General features: G+C 44.1%; 1 protein-coding gene across 5 annotated transcripts in view; it reads left to right on the top strand.

Annotated features, from left to right (window-relative positions):
- slc20a2 (solute carrier family 20 member 2) overlaps positions 1–15582 on the top strand; it is a gene marked incomplete at its 3' end in the record, with an annotated part of 192973 nt that overhangs the window by 65533 nt on the left and 111858 nt on the right. Inside the window, exon 1 of one of the 5 annotated variants that reach the window (XM_084330474.1) lies at positions 11001–11053. The exons of the other annotated variants lie outside the window; for them this stretch is intronic. Of the gene's footprint in view, positions 1–11000; positions 11054–15582 lie in introns of those variants that run through there. 5 annotated transcript variants of the gene reach the window in all.

The raw sequence follows: 15582 nt of genomic DNA, 5'->3' as shown, positions 1-15582 counted from the left end.
TTTCGTCATGGTATTCATATTTCACCCACGGAGTCTTGGGTGATGCTGTCTGAGCCATCACAACTCTGCAACTCTTCAATACCGCCACCGGGTGGCCGATCGGCGAGTTGCCAAACCGGAAGTGCCCATTGTAGATCGGTCCGTCCCCTATTTTCGTCCGGCCACTCGCTTATCGTCCCGGGGCTCAATACAGACACCGTCGATATGGATCTTTGCCATAACTCAATAATCAACATGATTTGGACGTGTATTAGTAATATACAAACCGGAAATGGATCGCATCGATCAACATCCCATAATTGGGATCTGTTTGCTCCACTCTCATCGCCCAACGCTACGAGGAGACTGGGGTGAGTTTCAGCGTTTTTCTTTACCATTTTCGATACAAACTGCTCTGATCAATATATCACCCATACTACATAAATCATGTAATGTCGGTCATTGAATTATAAACGACCCCCCCCCCCCCCCCTCCGTTCACCCGCAGATGACCAGTAATGTCGTTTAGGACCATGTACAGTTGACATTTTTAATATAACGTTGATCGGTATCAAACTGCATTTGATCATCTAATATATGCATTTATGCCTATATCTCACGTTCTATGAAATACTGCAGAAAATGATAAAAACATATTTATACTCTAGACGGTATTTTAGTATGAATGTGTGAATGAAAAAGTAAAACGTTCCTACATCCTGAACGATAGATAATTGATGTTGAATGGGCCATAGTAATGTCAATTTAGCAATACAATTTAAAAAGTTATAGCCCTGCAAAGAAGGTGAACATCTCCATAGACTTATAGCGCTGGCAGAGAGGGTACAATGATGGGTACAATGCCCGGCAGAGAATGGGTTAAACACACAAGAAAAGGACACTTTAAGAAAATAACTTGTTGTGATTGTTGTATAGTATAGTTAGTAACAGCAAGTATACCAGCGCAACAGCTAGATCCAGTTTAGAGTGCTTGGTCACTCACTCACTCACTCACTCACTCACTCACTCACTCACTCACTCACTCACTCACTCACTCACTCACTCACTCACTCACTCACTCACTCACTCACTCACTCACTCACTCACTCACTCACTCACTCACTCACTCACTCACACACACACACACACACACAGACACACACACACACACACACACACACACACACACACACACACACACACACACACACACACACTTGATTTGATGTCATTGATTCTGTCTGGTCAATGTTCAATGTGTCACAGTTACCTGTTCACTTGGCTAACTAACAGATACACCAGAACTATGAAGTGTTACACTTGGATCTATTTGCTACTAGTAACACTATCTAGTGATTAGCCTAATACTTGGTAACATCTTGACCTATGGTCGCTAGTGTTGGTTATGTTGGACTAACATGACCAATAATGTTTGGTAGCAACACTGGAGCTAACGTCCAACATCCACCAACAGCAAAAGTGGATGTTGTGTTCAAAGACATACAGTAACAAGGACACACAGTGTCACAGATACAAAACATTCTTGCATAGTGAACTGGTCTTACAAATGAATGAATGAGTGAATAGGTGAGTGAGTTAGTGACATTGCTTTGCATCTAAAAACAGGGGAATAGCTCTTGTAGCTCATTGTGCATTGCGGGTGAGTTTGGTTAGTTATCCGATCTGCTATTGTGCTATTCTTAACTATAGGCTAGATAATTCTGCAGGCTCACTTGAGGCTCGGTCAATTAAATCCACTCTTGTTTTCAGGGTTCATTCTCAGAGGTGAGTAATCGTTCCCGCTACAGCCACAGGGGTTATTTTTACTCATGCGTGTTTTGTGCGGCTGTCGTTTTAGTTTTAGTGGTCTCATTTACCGCCTTGTGGCTTTGTGTGAGCGGTGAGTAATGTGTTCCAGCATCCCCTGGGATCCCTCTTGGTCTGCTAGCCGGACGGTGTCTTTCTTTGCACGGGGATTCCTGGAGAGCATCGTTAACGTTGGCCAGTTGCTCGGCTCCAGAAACCTCCTGAGATGCCCAGGGGTATTATAATCTGAAGACTGATTAGATTTGTATGGCTCTTGGCTCTTGAAGATCGGGGTAATGATTATCGGAGGTCTGTGTGGATTCAGATTGTATTGGAGAGAGCTGGTTAGGAACGGGATGTGATGGAGCTGTTGATGTTTATGTCTGAAGCGCTTTTCTGCATCCTAACCGTTCATTAGTGGGAATGAATGAGTGGTTTAACAAGTGTCCCATTGACTGCACACTGGAGAAATCCCTTCATGCACATAAACGGATGCTTCACACACAAGTGTGCTACAGATGTGCCGATATTAGGGGTGTAATGGTACGCGGATACGCACTGTACCGCCTCAATGTGGTCCTCCGGTACAGTACGCGCTGTGCACCGAACGATTGCAACGGCACGGAACCTTTTTTTGCAGAACTTAAATCCCCCCGGCCCTAATATAACGTGCACAACTAACCGGATGTTGTTTGTTCATCCAACGCAGTGCGCAGCCACGCTGAACGAGAGCTGTAATTCAGCATAGCATATTAGCCTTAGTATGGCGAGTCAATACTAACTGACAAGCCAGAGCCATGTCATTGTTCAACTTTATTGCAAACTTTATCACGCATTTGAAACGGCATCACCCGAATGTGAATATCACTGGTACACGGAAGAAACAGATCCTAGTGCAAACCCAGTTCCCCGTGGCATTCAAGCAGCATCTCGCTATTAATTCAGACCGGGCCAAAGCAATAACAAACGCCATAGGTGTTTTTATAGCAGCAGATCTGCGACCATACTCTGTTGTCGAGAACACTGGGTTTAAGCACATGCTAAAAGTAATATAGCCACGCTACCTAGTTCCCTCTCGTCCGTATTTCAGCCAGCAAGTCATACCACCAGCTCTGTATAAACTAGCCCCTTTCGTGACTGTGATGCAAGCCCTGGCTGCCCCTGTATTCAAGCATCACAGTCATGAAAGGGGCTATGTATAAACAAGCACACGCTATAGTTGTCCACCAAGGCATCTGCTAATATAATAATCTTCAGATTTACTTAAGTGTTATTAGTAGGTTACAGCAGTAAGCATTAGTTTGCTCAGTATATTATGGCCAATTTGTTTTATATTGTTTAATACAGTTAAATAAATAGATAAATGAAAAGCAAATTTTTTTGTACACCCCCCCCCAGAGTGTGTAGTGTACCAGTTCAGAGCGTGTAGTGTACCAGTTCAGAGCGTGTAGTGTACCAGTTCAGAGTGTGTAGTGTACCAGTTCAGAGCGTGTAGTGTACCAGTTCAGAGCGTGTAGTGTACCAGTTCAGAGTGTGTAGTGTACCAGTTCAGAGTGTGTAGTGTACCAGTTCAGAGTGTGTACCAGTTCAGAGTGTGTAGTGTACCAGTTCAGAGTGTGTAGTGTACCAGTTCAGAGTGTGTAGTGTACCAGTTCAGAGCGTGTAGTGTACCAGTTCAGAGTGTGTAGTGTACCAGTTCAGAGTGTGTAGTGTACCAGTTCAGAGTGTGTAGTGTACCAGTTCAGAGCGTGTAGTGTACCAGTTCAGAGCGTGTAGTGTACCAGTTCAGAGTGTGTAGTGTACCAGTTCAGAGTGTGTAGTGTACCAGTTCAGAGTGTGTAGTGTACCAGTTCAGAGTGTGTAGTGTACCAGTTCAGAGTGTGTAGTGTACCAGTTCAGAGCGTGTAGTGTACCAGTTCAGAGCGGGTACAGTACCAGTACCGCTTGGCCTTCGGAAGTGTTGCTTGCAGCGCCACGTTCAAAACGTGCAGAGATTGTGCCTGTGTGCGGAACGTGTGATATAAAGAGGTGTTGTTATAGCGCCACCATCTGGCCAAATAGCACCACATTTGACACTGTACTCTCTAGGGTCGTCAGTAATAAACCCGCCAAGTGTGAGGTCAATCGGATAAAAAATAAAGGGTCACAAATCCAACTGAATGCAGTCCAATGTTAATCTCTTGCCAACCTTTTACCGACTAATATACTTTTGTACAGTAAAACTCACACAGTACATATTGTTCAGAAGAAGTGAGCTGCCCTGTTTTCTTGATATGTTATGAGCTCCATTTGATGCAGCGCACTCCGCCTTTGGCACCACCATCGTGTTCACCGTCAAAAACTACCGTCGGTTGTGTGATAGTAAAGGGTTAACCTTCTGTCATGTGTAGTGATGCACCGATGTGAAAATTGTGGCCGATAGCGATAACCAATATTAATATTGCTGTTCTGGCCGATACCGATATTTACCGATGTCGATATCTCTGTATAGAAAACACTTTTTTATGATAATCAAATAAAGAGCTATTTTCCAAAACGCATAATCTTTTTACTTTTGTAACTTATTTTCAGAAATGACTGATATTTTGAAACTATTTAAGGCCAAAACATGTAAAAAAAAAAAAAAAAAAAAAATTATTTAAATTTTTTTTTTATATCGGCCCTATTTTGATATCGGACCGATACCGATGTGTAAAAAAACGGCCATATCGGCGGCCGATATTATATCGGCGGCCGATATATCGTGCATCACTAGTCATGTGGCAGTGAAAGGGTCAACCTTCTGTGTGTCACCACAGTGAAAGGGTTAACCGTTTTGGTAGTGCGGCAGTGAAAGGGTTAAGTTCAAGTTTCAAGTTTTTTTTAATTATTTGTCACAACAAAATACAGAATACTTTATGATGAAATGCTTGTTTCAGTATGAGCCCCTAAGAGTGTGCTACATACAGTACAGTAAAAAAAAAGTAAGTAAAAATGTTGTAATTAAAAAGTAAGTAAAAAGTAAGTAAAGGAATGTTCAGTCAATATACATAATATACTAGGGCTGACCCCTATTAGTCGAATAGTCGACTAATAGATCGAAAGGAGCCGTAGTCGACTGCCAACCTCTTAGTCGAATGCAAAAAAAAATATATATATTATAAATAATAATAATTATTTTTTTAATAAATTTTTTTCTTATCATTCTTTCCAAAAGAAAAGAGGCCTAGAAGCGTGGCTAACGCTAATGGCACGCATACCAGAGGCTAACTGCCTAAGAGAACAGGCACAGAGGCACTGAAAGAGGATTTCACCCATCTAATGAACACACTAGACTAGACAAATATCAAGATGTATCCATCAGTGGACCAATTGCATGCTTTTGCACAGAGGACAAGAAGCCTTCCGTCGACTCCTTCAGACATTAAGCACCGCCCACAGCCCAAATGGTGTTTCATAGATAGTCGACTATCGTCTAATTTCGGCCAATCAAAGTCGACTATCCAAATCCTTAGTCGGGGACAGCCCTAATATATATATAATATACAATAGTGTAAAATGAGTAACAGTGAGGTACAATGCAGAATGAGATGAGGTACAAAACGTATGGTAGGGTGCAAATGAGGTATGAATGTAGTGCAAATCTCTTTAATAATAGATACGTATAAAGTGTGTTAAAGTGTGTACATGTGGATGTGTGTGCAGTGAGTGTAGATGATGGGTTGTTACATAGTGTCATTTAGGGATGCCCCGATCGATCGGCCACCGATCGTTATCGGCCGATATTCAGTATAAATATGCAATCGGTGATCGGTGATAATGTTTTATTTTCACCGATCGTCAAACCCGATCTCACTCGCTGTCGCTGAGTTCTGTCTCAGACACCGGTGGTGCGGCGTCTGCTCTCGAGTCCAGCCCCTCCCGCACGCATGTAAACACGGGTCTAGTCTAGTGAGACACGGGAGGACGGCATGTCGTGTCGGCATCTCCCTGAGCTAATGTTAGCTTAGCTACCGTTACAAAATGACCCAGTCAACTATTCACTTTTAGTTTAATACATGATGAGGCATTGTCTAACCGAACGGTATCTAGCCGGCCAGCTACCGATAGCTCCTGACATCAACAAACGCCGGCTCTAGCAAGTATAGTAGGTAGGTATGATACCTGTTAGCTGTTAGCTGTTAGCTCACGTTAGCGCAAGTTAGTTCACTGTTAAAAACGAAATGTCCCATTGAACTAAATAATTCACTGAGGCGTTGTATTAACGTTATATATCCGGCTAGCAGTAGCTACAGATAGCTCCTGATATCAATGTCTTATAACACTGATTCGATGCGTATTCGAGCTGAGGGCTTGCTGAGCACAGTTAAGTAACGTTATACCAATAGGGTCCAGGTGCAGCGCCGGAGAATCCTGGCCGTAGCTCGAGGCTACTCGAGTATAGGTCCAGCTGCAGCTCCGGAGAATCCTGGCTGTAGCTGGAGGCTACTAGAGTACACACAGACAGTGGAGCTTGTTGCGTGGTGGCGATGTCTCGCAGATAATACAAGTACAAGTCTAATTATATAATATATATATTTTATAAAAAAAAAAAATTATATAAAATAAATTTTAATTTCTTTTAATCAAAAACGATTGGTATCGGATCGGTATCGGCCGATATGGCTCACGACGATCGGTGATCGGTATCGGTGGCAAAAAACGTGATCGGGGCATCCCTAGTGTCATTGTCATTGAGCATCCTGATGGCCTGGGGATAGAAGCTCCTTCTGAGTCTCTCTGTACTGGCCATGAGACTCCGGTAGCGCTTGCCTGACCGCAGCAGTTCAAAGAGGCAGTTGTTTGGGTGACTAGAGTCTTTGATTATTCTCTTAGCCTTGGCCCTGCAACGCTTGTTATAAATGTCCTGGAGAGTGGGAAGCCCACTTCCAATTGTGCGTTCGGCTGAACGGGCCACTCTCTGTAGTAATAATAATAATAATAATAATAATAATAATAATAATAATAATAATAATAATAATAATAATAATAATAATAATAATAATAATAATAATATCTTGAATTTATATAGCGCCTTTCAGGAGACCCAAGGCGCTTAACAGCTAAGGGAGGGGGACAGGGAACAACGTAACAACAAAATAATAATCCGTCTAATGAGGAGGATCTTGAAATTGATGCAGGACTTGACTGGAATCCAGTGGAGGTGGTCTTGCATAGTCAAGACGGGAGGTGACGAAAGCGTGAATGAGAGTCTCTGCTACGGAGATGGCCGGCATCGGGAAATGTTCCTGAGATGGAAAAAAGCTGATTTGGTTATTGTTTTTATGTGGGAATGAAAGGAGAGGGTGGAGTCCAGTATGACGCCCAGGTTGCGAACTTCTGGGGAAGGGTGGATTAGGCAGCCATCCACTTCAAGGAGGAGATCTCCAACCTTCCGGAGAAGTGACTGCTTGGCCACAACCATGAGCTCAGTCTTCTTGCTATTTAGCTTCAGGAAATTGGATGACATCCAGGCCTTGATGTCAAGGAGACAGTTGACGAGGTGCTGTGGGGGGAGAGGAGTGGAGGGTGAGGTGCTGATGTAGAGCTGAGTCTCATCAGTGTAAGAATGGAAATTGAGACCATGTTTCCGGATGATGTGACCAAGGGGGAGCATGTAGATTGTGAAGAGGAGTGGACCAAGAACGGAGCCCTGCGGCACATCTTGGTTGACTGTAGTCTGCTGCGCTCTTGTGCGGTGCTATTCCCAAACCAGGAGGTGATGTTAGGTTAGGTTAGGTTTACTTTATTTGTTCAAGGGGGACAGTGTACATTAATAAAACATTTTACAAATGTAAATGCACCCAATTTTAGCTAAAAGGCTAATTTCCATTGGCAGTCCCCCTGCCAGAAGGTACAGGCTAAAATCCTGTGTAAAAAAAGGGTTAGCAATAAAAACAGAATAAAATCAAATCAAAATAAAATCAAGATAAATAACATTAGAATAAAAACACAACAAAAGCACATAGACATAGTAGGGATACAGGTCACAATACAGTCATGGACACAAGGACAGAGGACATCATGACATATTAAGAGACCCAGACATAGACAGACGCACCATATCCACACACACACATACACACACAGACACCTCAGTGTTGACAGTTCTGGTTTTAAATGAGCCATTCCCTAACCCTGCACTTGAATGAATGGTATGATGTGGAGTTGTGGACACTCTAATTGTTTGAGGAATTGAGTTCCATTGGTGGGATGCTCTGTATGAGAAGACGGCCTGGCCAAATACACTTTTTTTTTAAAGGGATTGTACAGTCCCCCCTTGCCGCACCTCTAGTGTTCCTGGTTGAGGCAGACTTGAGGTTGATGAAACCTGACAAAGGAGGAGGAGCCAATCCTTTATTTTAATAACTAGACAGAGGTTTTGATATAGGGTCAGGTTTTCCCAACTGAGTAGATTATATTTCTTTAGAATGTGACAATGATGGTACCTGAATGGTTTCTTGTCTAGAATTTTTATTGCTTGTTTGTAAAGTGATTGAAGTGGTTTCAGAATGGTGGAATGTGAATTGGACCAGGTTATCAAACAGTATGTGATGTGGGAAAGAACCATTGAATGAAAATATAGCTTTGCTGCCTGTTACCAGTCAGGATGCTCTCTATTGTGCACAAGTAGAAGTTCTTGAGGATCTTCTGACTCACTTTGAACATCCTTAGGTGCCTAAGGAAGTAGAGGTGTTGCCGTGCCTACACTTCAATGTGTGTGGTCCATGTCAAGTCCTCGGATATGTCGACTCCGAGGTACTTAAAACTGTTCACTCTCTCGACCGGTGCCCCGTTGATGCTGAGGGGGCTGTAGTCCCTGGCCCCCGACCTCCTAAAGTCCACAATCATCTCTTTCGTTTTGCTGACGTTCAGGGAGAGGCTGTTCTCCCGACACCACCGCGCCAGGTCCTCTACCTCTTCCAGGTAGGCCCTCTCGTCGTTTTCAGAGATCAGGCGCACTTTAGGACTGCTGTAAGAAATTACCTGAGTTATCATGAGTTATGCCTGTGAAATTGATTATATTAACCTGAGACGTGCTGCACACTCGCTCCTCTCCTCTCCTCTCCTCTCCTCTCCTCTCCTCTCCTCTCCTCTCCTCTCCTATCCTCTTCTTCCCTCTCCTCTCCACTCCACTCCACTCCTCTCTTATCCTCTCCTCTCCTCTCCTCTCCTCTCCTCTCCTCTCCTCTCCTCTCCTCTCCTCTCCTCTCCTCTCCTCTCCTCTCCTCTCCCCTCCTCTCCTCTCCTCTCCTCTCCTCTCCTCTCCTCTCCACTCCTCTCCTCTCCTCTCCACTCCTCTTATCTTATCTCCTCACCTCCTCTCCTCCCCACTCCTCTCCTCTCCACTCCTCTCCTCTCTTATCCAATCCACTCCACTCCTCTCCTCTCTTCTCCTCTCCTCCTTTCCTGCACTGACAGCATGCCTTCACTGATGCGCTGATTCCAGGAATATGATTTACAGATATCATTTATCTGTTCAAGGGTTGTTATGGTTTGACGAATACAAATGCAGTTACTGGTAACTCACAGGTGTTTTTTTCTTTCTTTACTTTTCTACAGATGTACACCATTCCTAAACTTATTAAAGATATTTCCACTACTCTACCTAATGACTTCAGGTATCTTTTGAAGGTGGACATGTTGTCAGTTTAACGATCAGACACGGGAAATGATGTTATTGGAACCAGGGCGGTATCTGCTCCTCCTTCATCATGTATGCAAAACAGCACACACATTTCATATTTAGGCTATTTATCATTCTTATGATTATTATATGATTATGATCTTACTAAATCTTGAACATGGGCCCATTTGAGACGTGAGCATTTTTAAAGATTAGTCTCCAACGTGCATAATAAGTATCATTTCAGACGGTTCATAAAACTTAGTTTAGTTAAAAATATCCGATCAGGAAATACCTAATATCTACCCTGTCCTGCTGATAGTAATGATGCCAATTATTTATATGAATAAAATAAAAAATCACAGATAACTCCTTAGACTACCAATATGGTCGCCAGTGTATTTTTTGCATCCCTGAGGTATGTGTTTGAGGCTTTGAGTGTGTGTTCGAGGCTTTGAGTGTGTGTGTGTTGTCTGTCTCAATCAATCACCACAACAGTTGTCCACCACAAACCACACAAATAGGGACGTTTCTTGAGTCACTGAAGCACTTTAGAGGGAGGGAGTCAAACCCTGGCCCAGTCAGTCTCTCCTCTGAAACCAGAGAGAGTTGACCTTAAGAGTATTTAAACACCAGCCTTACTCAAGAGCAAAAACAAAAAGCCTGCGGGTGTTCGATTGTTTGTTGTCGTAACGCAGCATGCTTTGGTCGAGCGAAAGGCGGAGATACTGGAAACGTCTTTATGTACTGTGTGTGTGTGTTATATCTACTCTTGTGAACACCTTAAAAGGGTAACATGTATTGAAGATGTGTTAAACATATTGTTTAACATTCAGGGTGTAATACGACATGTTAGAATGAGCCCCACACTGTACTCACTCCTGTGCATCCATCGAGAACGCACTTCAAAACCTTTTGGGGAGAGAGCGTCGTCAAAGTGATCTCGCCGGGCGGCTCAGTGAATGGAGCACGAAATTGCAGTGAAATTAAAACTTTGAAATACATATTCAATAATAGGCAGAGTGGCATTTCCTGGAAGATGACCTATAAGGCAGGTATATTTAACATTTCTGAGTGCACAGTCACAGCAGTTATTTTGCCTTCCTTACTTTTGCTCCCATATCCCAAATATAGTCTTATTGCCTATATTTATTGAGAGTAACATATAATATAACCAATAGGGCATACAGACTCATCTGCACCTTTGTTTACACTGTTTATTTTTCTCATATTTTTATATTCAGATCTAATGTTATTGCCTATATTTACATCTTTCTACTATTACCCTGCCCTGTACCCTCTCCTCCCCCATGCTCCTATAATGTCCAATTTCCCCCAAGGGGATCAATGGAATATCTTATCTTATTTGAGTCGTTATGCCAATTCCCTTCCTGGTCGTTGCGCAGTCAGTTGTCAGCTGCTTCTTTTCACCCGACAGCTAGGAGTTTCCCTGGGAGAGCGTAACACACGTGGAGATCTCCCCCAGATCCCCTCCCTGATGAACAGGCGCCCCGACCGACCACTAGGAGTCGCTCTTGCAACGCCTGGGACTCATACCCTCACCGGCTTCCCACCCGCGAACACTGCCGATTGTGTTCGTAGGAACGACTGACCAGGCCGGAGGTACCGCTGCACTACCCAGCCGCCCGGCAGCTTGATACATTTTGCAGTTACTGACTCAAAATAAAAATATTGAAATATTGCAACAAATATCACCACACTAGCCTGTGTACTCCAACCACGCAGCCTAGGGATGCCCGGATCACGTTTTTTGCCACCGATACCGATCACCGATTGTCTATGAGCCATATCGGCCGATACCGATATAAAAAAAAATATATATATATATATATATATTAAAAAAATTGTTTTTTATAAAAAATATATATTATATAATCATACTTGTAGTTGTATTATCTGCGCGACATCGCCACCACGCAACAAGTCAAAATGCTCGCTATCTGCAAACAGCTCCACTGTCTGTGTGTACTCGAGTAGCCTCCAGCTACGGCCAGGATTCTCCGGCGCTGCAGCTGGACCCTATTGGTATAAATCACATTCAGCATGCCCTCAGCTCGAATACGCATCGAATCAATGTTATAAGACATTGATATCAGGAGCTATCTGTAGCTACTGCTAGCCGGCTAGATAACGTTAAGACAACGCCTCAGTGAACTATTTAGTTTAGAGCTAACGTGAGCTAACGTGAGCTACCGAGTCAACAGAGGTAACTTATCATGCACTCGACTATTGCTGGAGCATTTGTTGATATCAGCGGCTATCAGTAGCTAGTCAGCTAGATAACGTTAGACAATGCCTCATGTATTAAACTAAAAGTGAATAGTTGACTGGGTCATTTAGTTTAAACAGTAACGTTAGCTCGGTAGGTAGCCAACGTTAGCTCACATCGCATGCACCAGAGCAGAGCAGACTGTTGCCGGAGGCAGCTGGAGCCTCTTGTTGACACACAGGTGCAGGAGGGGCAGGGGGAGGAGGAGGAGGGGCCGTACGCTGCAGGCAGCTCTGTGTGTCTGAGAGAGAAGTCAGCAGTGAGATCTCCCCTAAGAATTGGATCATGTTTTTCGATCGGTTTTGACGATCGGCGAAAAAAAAGCATTATCACCGATCACCAATCTCATATTTATACTGAATATCGGCCAATACCGATCGCTGGCCGATCGATCGGGGCATCCCTAACGCAGCCCTCTGTCTGCACTGCTAGTCTGATGTAGCCTGTGTACTCCAACCACGAGTTAGTCTGATGTAGCCTGTGTACTCCAACCATGAGTTAGTCTGATGTAGCCTGTGTACTCCAACCACGAGTTAGTCTGATGTAGCCTGTGTACTCCAACCACGAGTTACTCTGATGTAGCCTGTGTACTCCAACCACGAGTTACTCTGATGTAGCCTGTGTACGCCAACCACGAGTTAGTCTGATGTAGCCTGTGTACTCCAACCACGAGTTAGTCTGATGTAGCCTGTGTACTCCAACCACGAGTTAGTCTGATGTAGCCTGTGTACTCCAACCACGAGTTACTCTGATGTAGCCTGTGTACTCCAACCACGAGTTACTCTGATGTAGCCTGTGTACGCCAACCACGAGTTAGTCTGATGTAGCCTGTGTACTCCAACCACGAGTTAGTCTGATGTAGCCTGTGTACTCCAACCACGAGTTACTCTGATGTAGCCTGTGTACTCCAACCACGAGTTAGTCTGATGTAGCCTGTGTACTCCAACCACGAGTTACTCTGATGTAGCCTGTGTACTCCAACCACGAGTTAGTCTGATGTAGCCTGTGTACTCCAACCACGAGTTAGTCTGATGTAGCCTGTGTACTCCAACCACGCAGCCCTCTGCAGCGTTGCCGTTCACGCTTGAGTAACACTTGTAAGTAAGCTCACAAAACCGGAAACTCAGAAATGTAAGTTATACCTGTCCTAGCTTACAAGCATTTACTCTTCCAGCAAATGGTAGCCTGTTATTACATAATATTAACATTTTAATTGCGCTTTCATTCCGTGCTCCATCCATTTCCTCATTAAGCTGCCCCACAAGGTTTTGAAGTGCGTTCTCTGTGAATACGCAGGCATGAGTACAGTGCAGGCTTTTTTCTAACATGTTGTATTATATACTAAATGATATGAATAAAAAAAAAAATCCCCTTTTAAGATACGTTGAGAGGTACTGTGTAGTATGGACATCTCCTTCAGTTTCTGACGAGATCCTCACCTCAAGTTAATCCATTTACAGCAATGTCACAGCATGCATACTTTTTTTTTTATCCTCTTTTTCTCCGCCTGATTTTCTATTTTTTCTCCCCGTCCCAATTTAGTCATTATGCCAATTCCCCCCCTCCCCTACCTGGTTGTTGTGCGCATGTTCCTCCTACTGGTCGGTACAAGGGAACGTTGAAGTCCACCACATACTTCCTCCGACACATGTGGAGACAGCCAGTGGCTCTTTTTTCACCTGGCAGCGAGGACTCTCATTGGTGAAGTGTAACGCGTGGGAGGTCACGCTGCCTTCACCATTTCCTGCCTTTCGCTGAGCAGGCGCCCAGACCTGACCTGTAGGCGTCGCTGTCCACAATGCCAGATTACTACCCACGACTTCCCTCCCCCCTAACTCAGCCAAACGAGTTAGTATGACGACCGGCCCAAGCCACAGGGCAATGCTGACTCCGAGAGTCGAGACCGCAGCCTCTTGCATTGGTGACGAGCACAATCTCCGCTACGCCACCCGACCGCCCCCTGCATGCATACATTCTTAATAAACATCTTCAACACAGTATGTGTGTTCATGCTTGTGCGTGTGTGTGCACATGTGTATGTGTGTGTGTGCATGCATGTCTGTGTGTGTGTGCATGTGTGTTTATGTGTATGTGTGTGTGTGCATGCGTGTGTGTGTGCATGTGTGTGTGTGTGTGTGTGTGCGTGTGTGTGCGTGTGTGTGTGTGTGTGTGTGTGTGTGTGTGTGTGTGTGCATGTATGCGTCTGTCTCTGTGTGTTCTTCCGAGGCTGCCTGAAGACTTGCTGTTTGACAGTGTAACTTCCTGCTGCAATGCAGGCCCACGGCAGGATAACTGAGAATGTGTGAGGATTTATGGAAATGCGTGTCTGTGTGTTTGAAGTCTTTGAAGACGGTGCTGAGAGAGACATGCTCTTTGCAGTCATGTTGTTGTCATTCTTGACCCCCCCCCCCCCCGCATGTGGAGGCTGGCTGGACTCCAAAGTGTGTATGTGTGTGTTTGTGTGCATGTGTTTGTGTGCATGTGTGTGTGTGTTTGCGTGTGCTTCCATGTGTGTTGGGGTTTTTGGAGACAGCGCCCCCCTGCTGTGAGAACAGTTTTGAGGCAGCAGGTGCAGCTGACGCAGACAGGCTTTTTAGCAGGCAAGAGAGAGACACAGGGAGGGAGGGAGGGAGGGAGGGAGGGATGGAGGGAGGGAGGGAGGGAGAGAGAGAGAGAGAGAGACGGACGGACAGACAGAGTGGGAGAAAAGAAGAGAGAGCCACAGTCACAGAGCGAACACAAGACCAGTATACTGTAATACTGTACAGTCCTAATTTATCAAAACCAGACCTCCTAAAATTCTACACCATACTCATTTATCAGCCTTTTTCTTGTGGACCTCTGGTGAGCATGCCAGAAATGCATGAAGCGACCCCAGCAGACTCTTGCATTGAGTTTCCACAGTCCACGTGAGTAACTCTGGGGGTGTTTGAATTAAGTTAGACTGCAGAGATTGAACTAAGTTAGACTGCAGAGATTTAACTAAGTTAGACTGCAGAGATTGAACTAAGTTTGAGTGCAGAGATTTAACTAAATTAGACTGCAGAGATTGAACTAAGTTTGAGTGCAGAGATTTAACTAAATTAGACTGCAGAGATTGAACTAAGTTTGAGTGCAGGAGATTTAACTAAGTTAGACTGCAGAGATTGAACTAAGTTTGAGTGCAGGAGATTTAACTAAGTTAGACTGCAGAGATTGAACTAAGTTTGAGTGCAGAGATTTAACTAAATTAGACTGCAGAGATTGAACTAAGTTTGAGTGCAGGAGATTTAACTAAGTTAGACTGCAGAGATTGAACTAAATTTGAGTGCAGAGATTGAACTAAGTGCAGAGATAGAGATTGAACTAAGTGCAGAGATAGAGATTGAACTAAGTTCAGAGATAGAGATTGAACTAAGTTCAGAGATAGAGATTGAACTAAGTGCAGAGAAAGATTGCACTGGACAGAATGATGTCAGTAATGGTTCTGTACACAAGTGACAGAATCTGTGCGATGGGCGAGTTAGTGATTGAGCCAAGCTTGTGATAAGTCATTAAAGAAACTCAAAAGCATGATGGAGGCAGCAGTCTTGTATTTTGTATTTTATTTAATTTGTTTAATACATTTTTCCAGGCAAATCTACATCACGGCAACCTAAGAAAGACATTAGAAATACATAAAACTGTTCTGTGATCACGGTTTGGATCAAACCAACTTTACCAATATCCTCCATTCTCATACTTTGCTGCTTCTTGTGCAAACCTTCTGAGAGATCTTGATGGGGAAAACCTGTTGCTCCGTCAACAGCAGTCTGCTGCCTGGGGCTCATTCTGGCTCCTCCAGCATGGCCGCTGAAAGAACGAGGCCGCGCTCTACTCTCTA

Source organism: Notolepis coatsorum (assembly GCF_963971535.1).
Source record: "Notolepis coatsorum genome assembly, chromosome: 1".
In the NCBI taxonomy this organism is placed as follows: domain Eukaryota; kingdom Metazoa; phylum Chordata; class Actinopteri; order Aulopiformes; family Paralepididae; genus Notolepis; species Notolepis coatsorum.
Note: the sequence above shows the minus strand (reverse complement) of the source record. Positions and strands in the feature narration are given on the sequence as shown.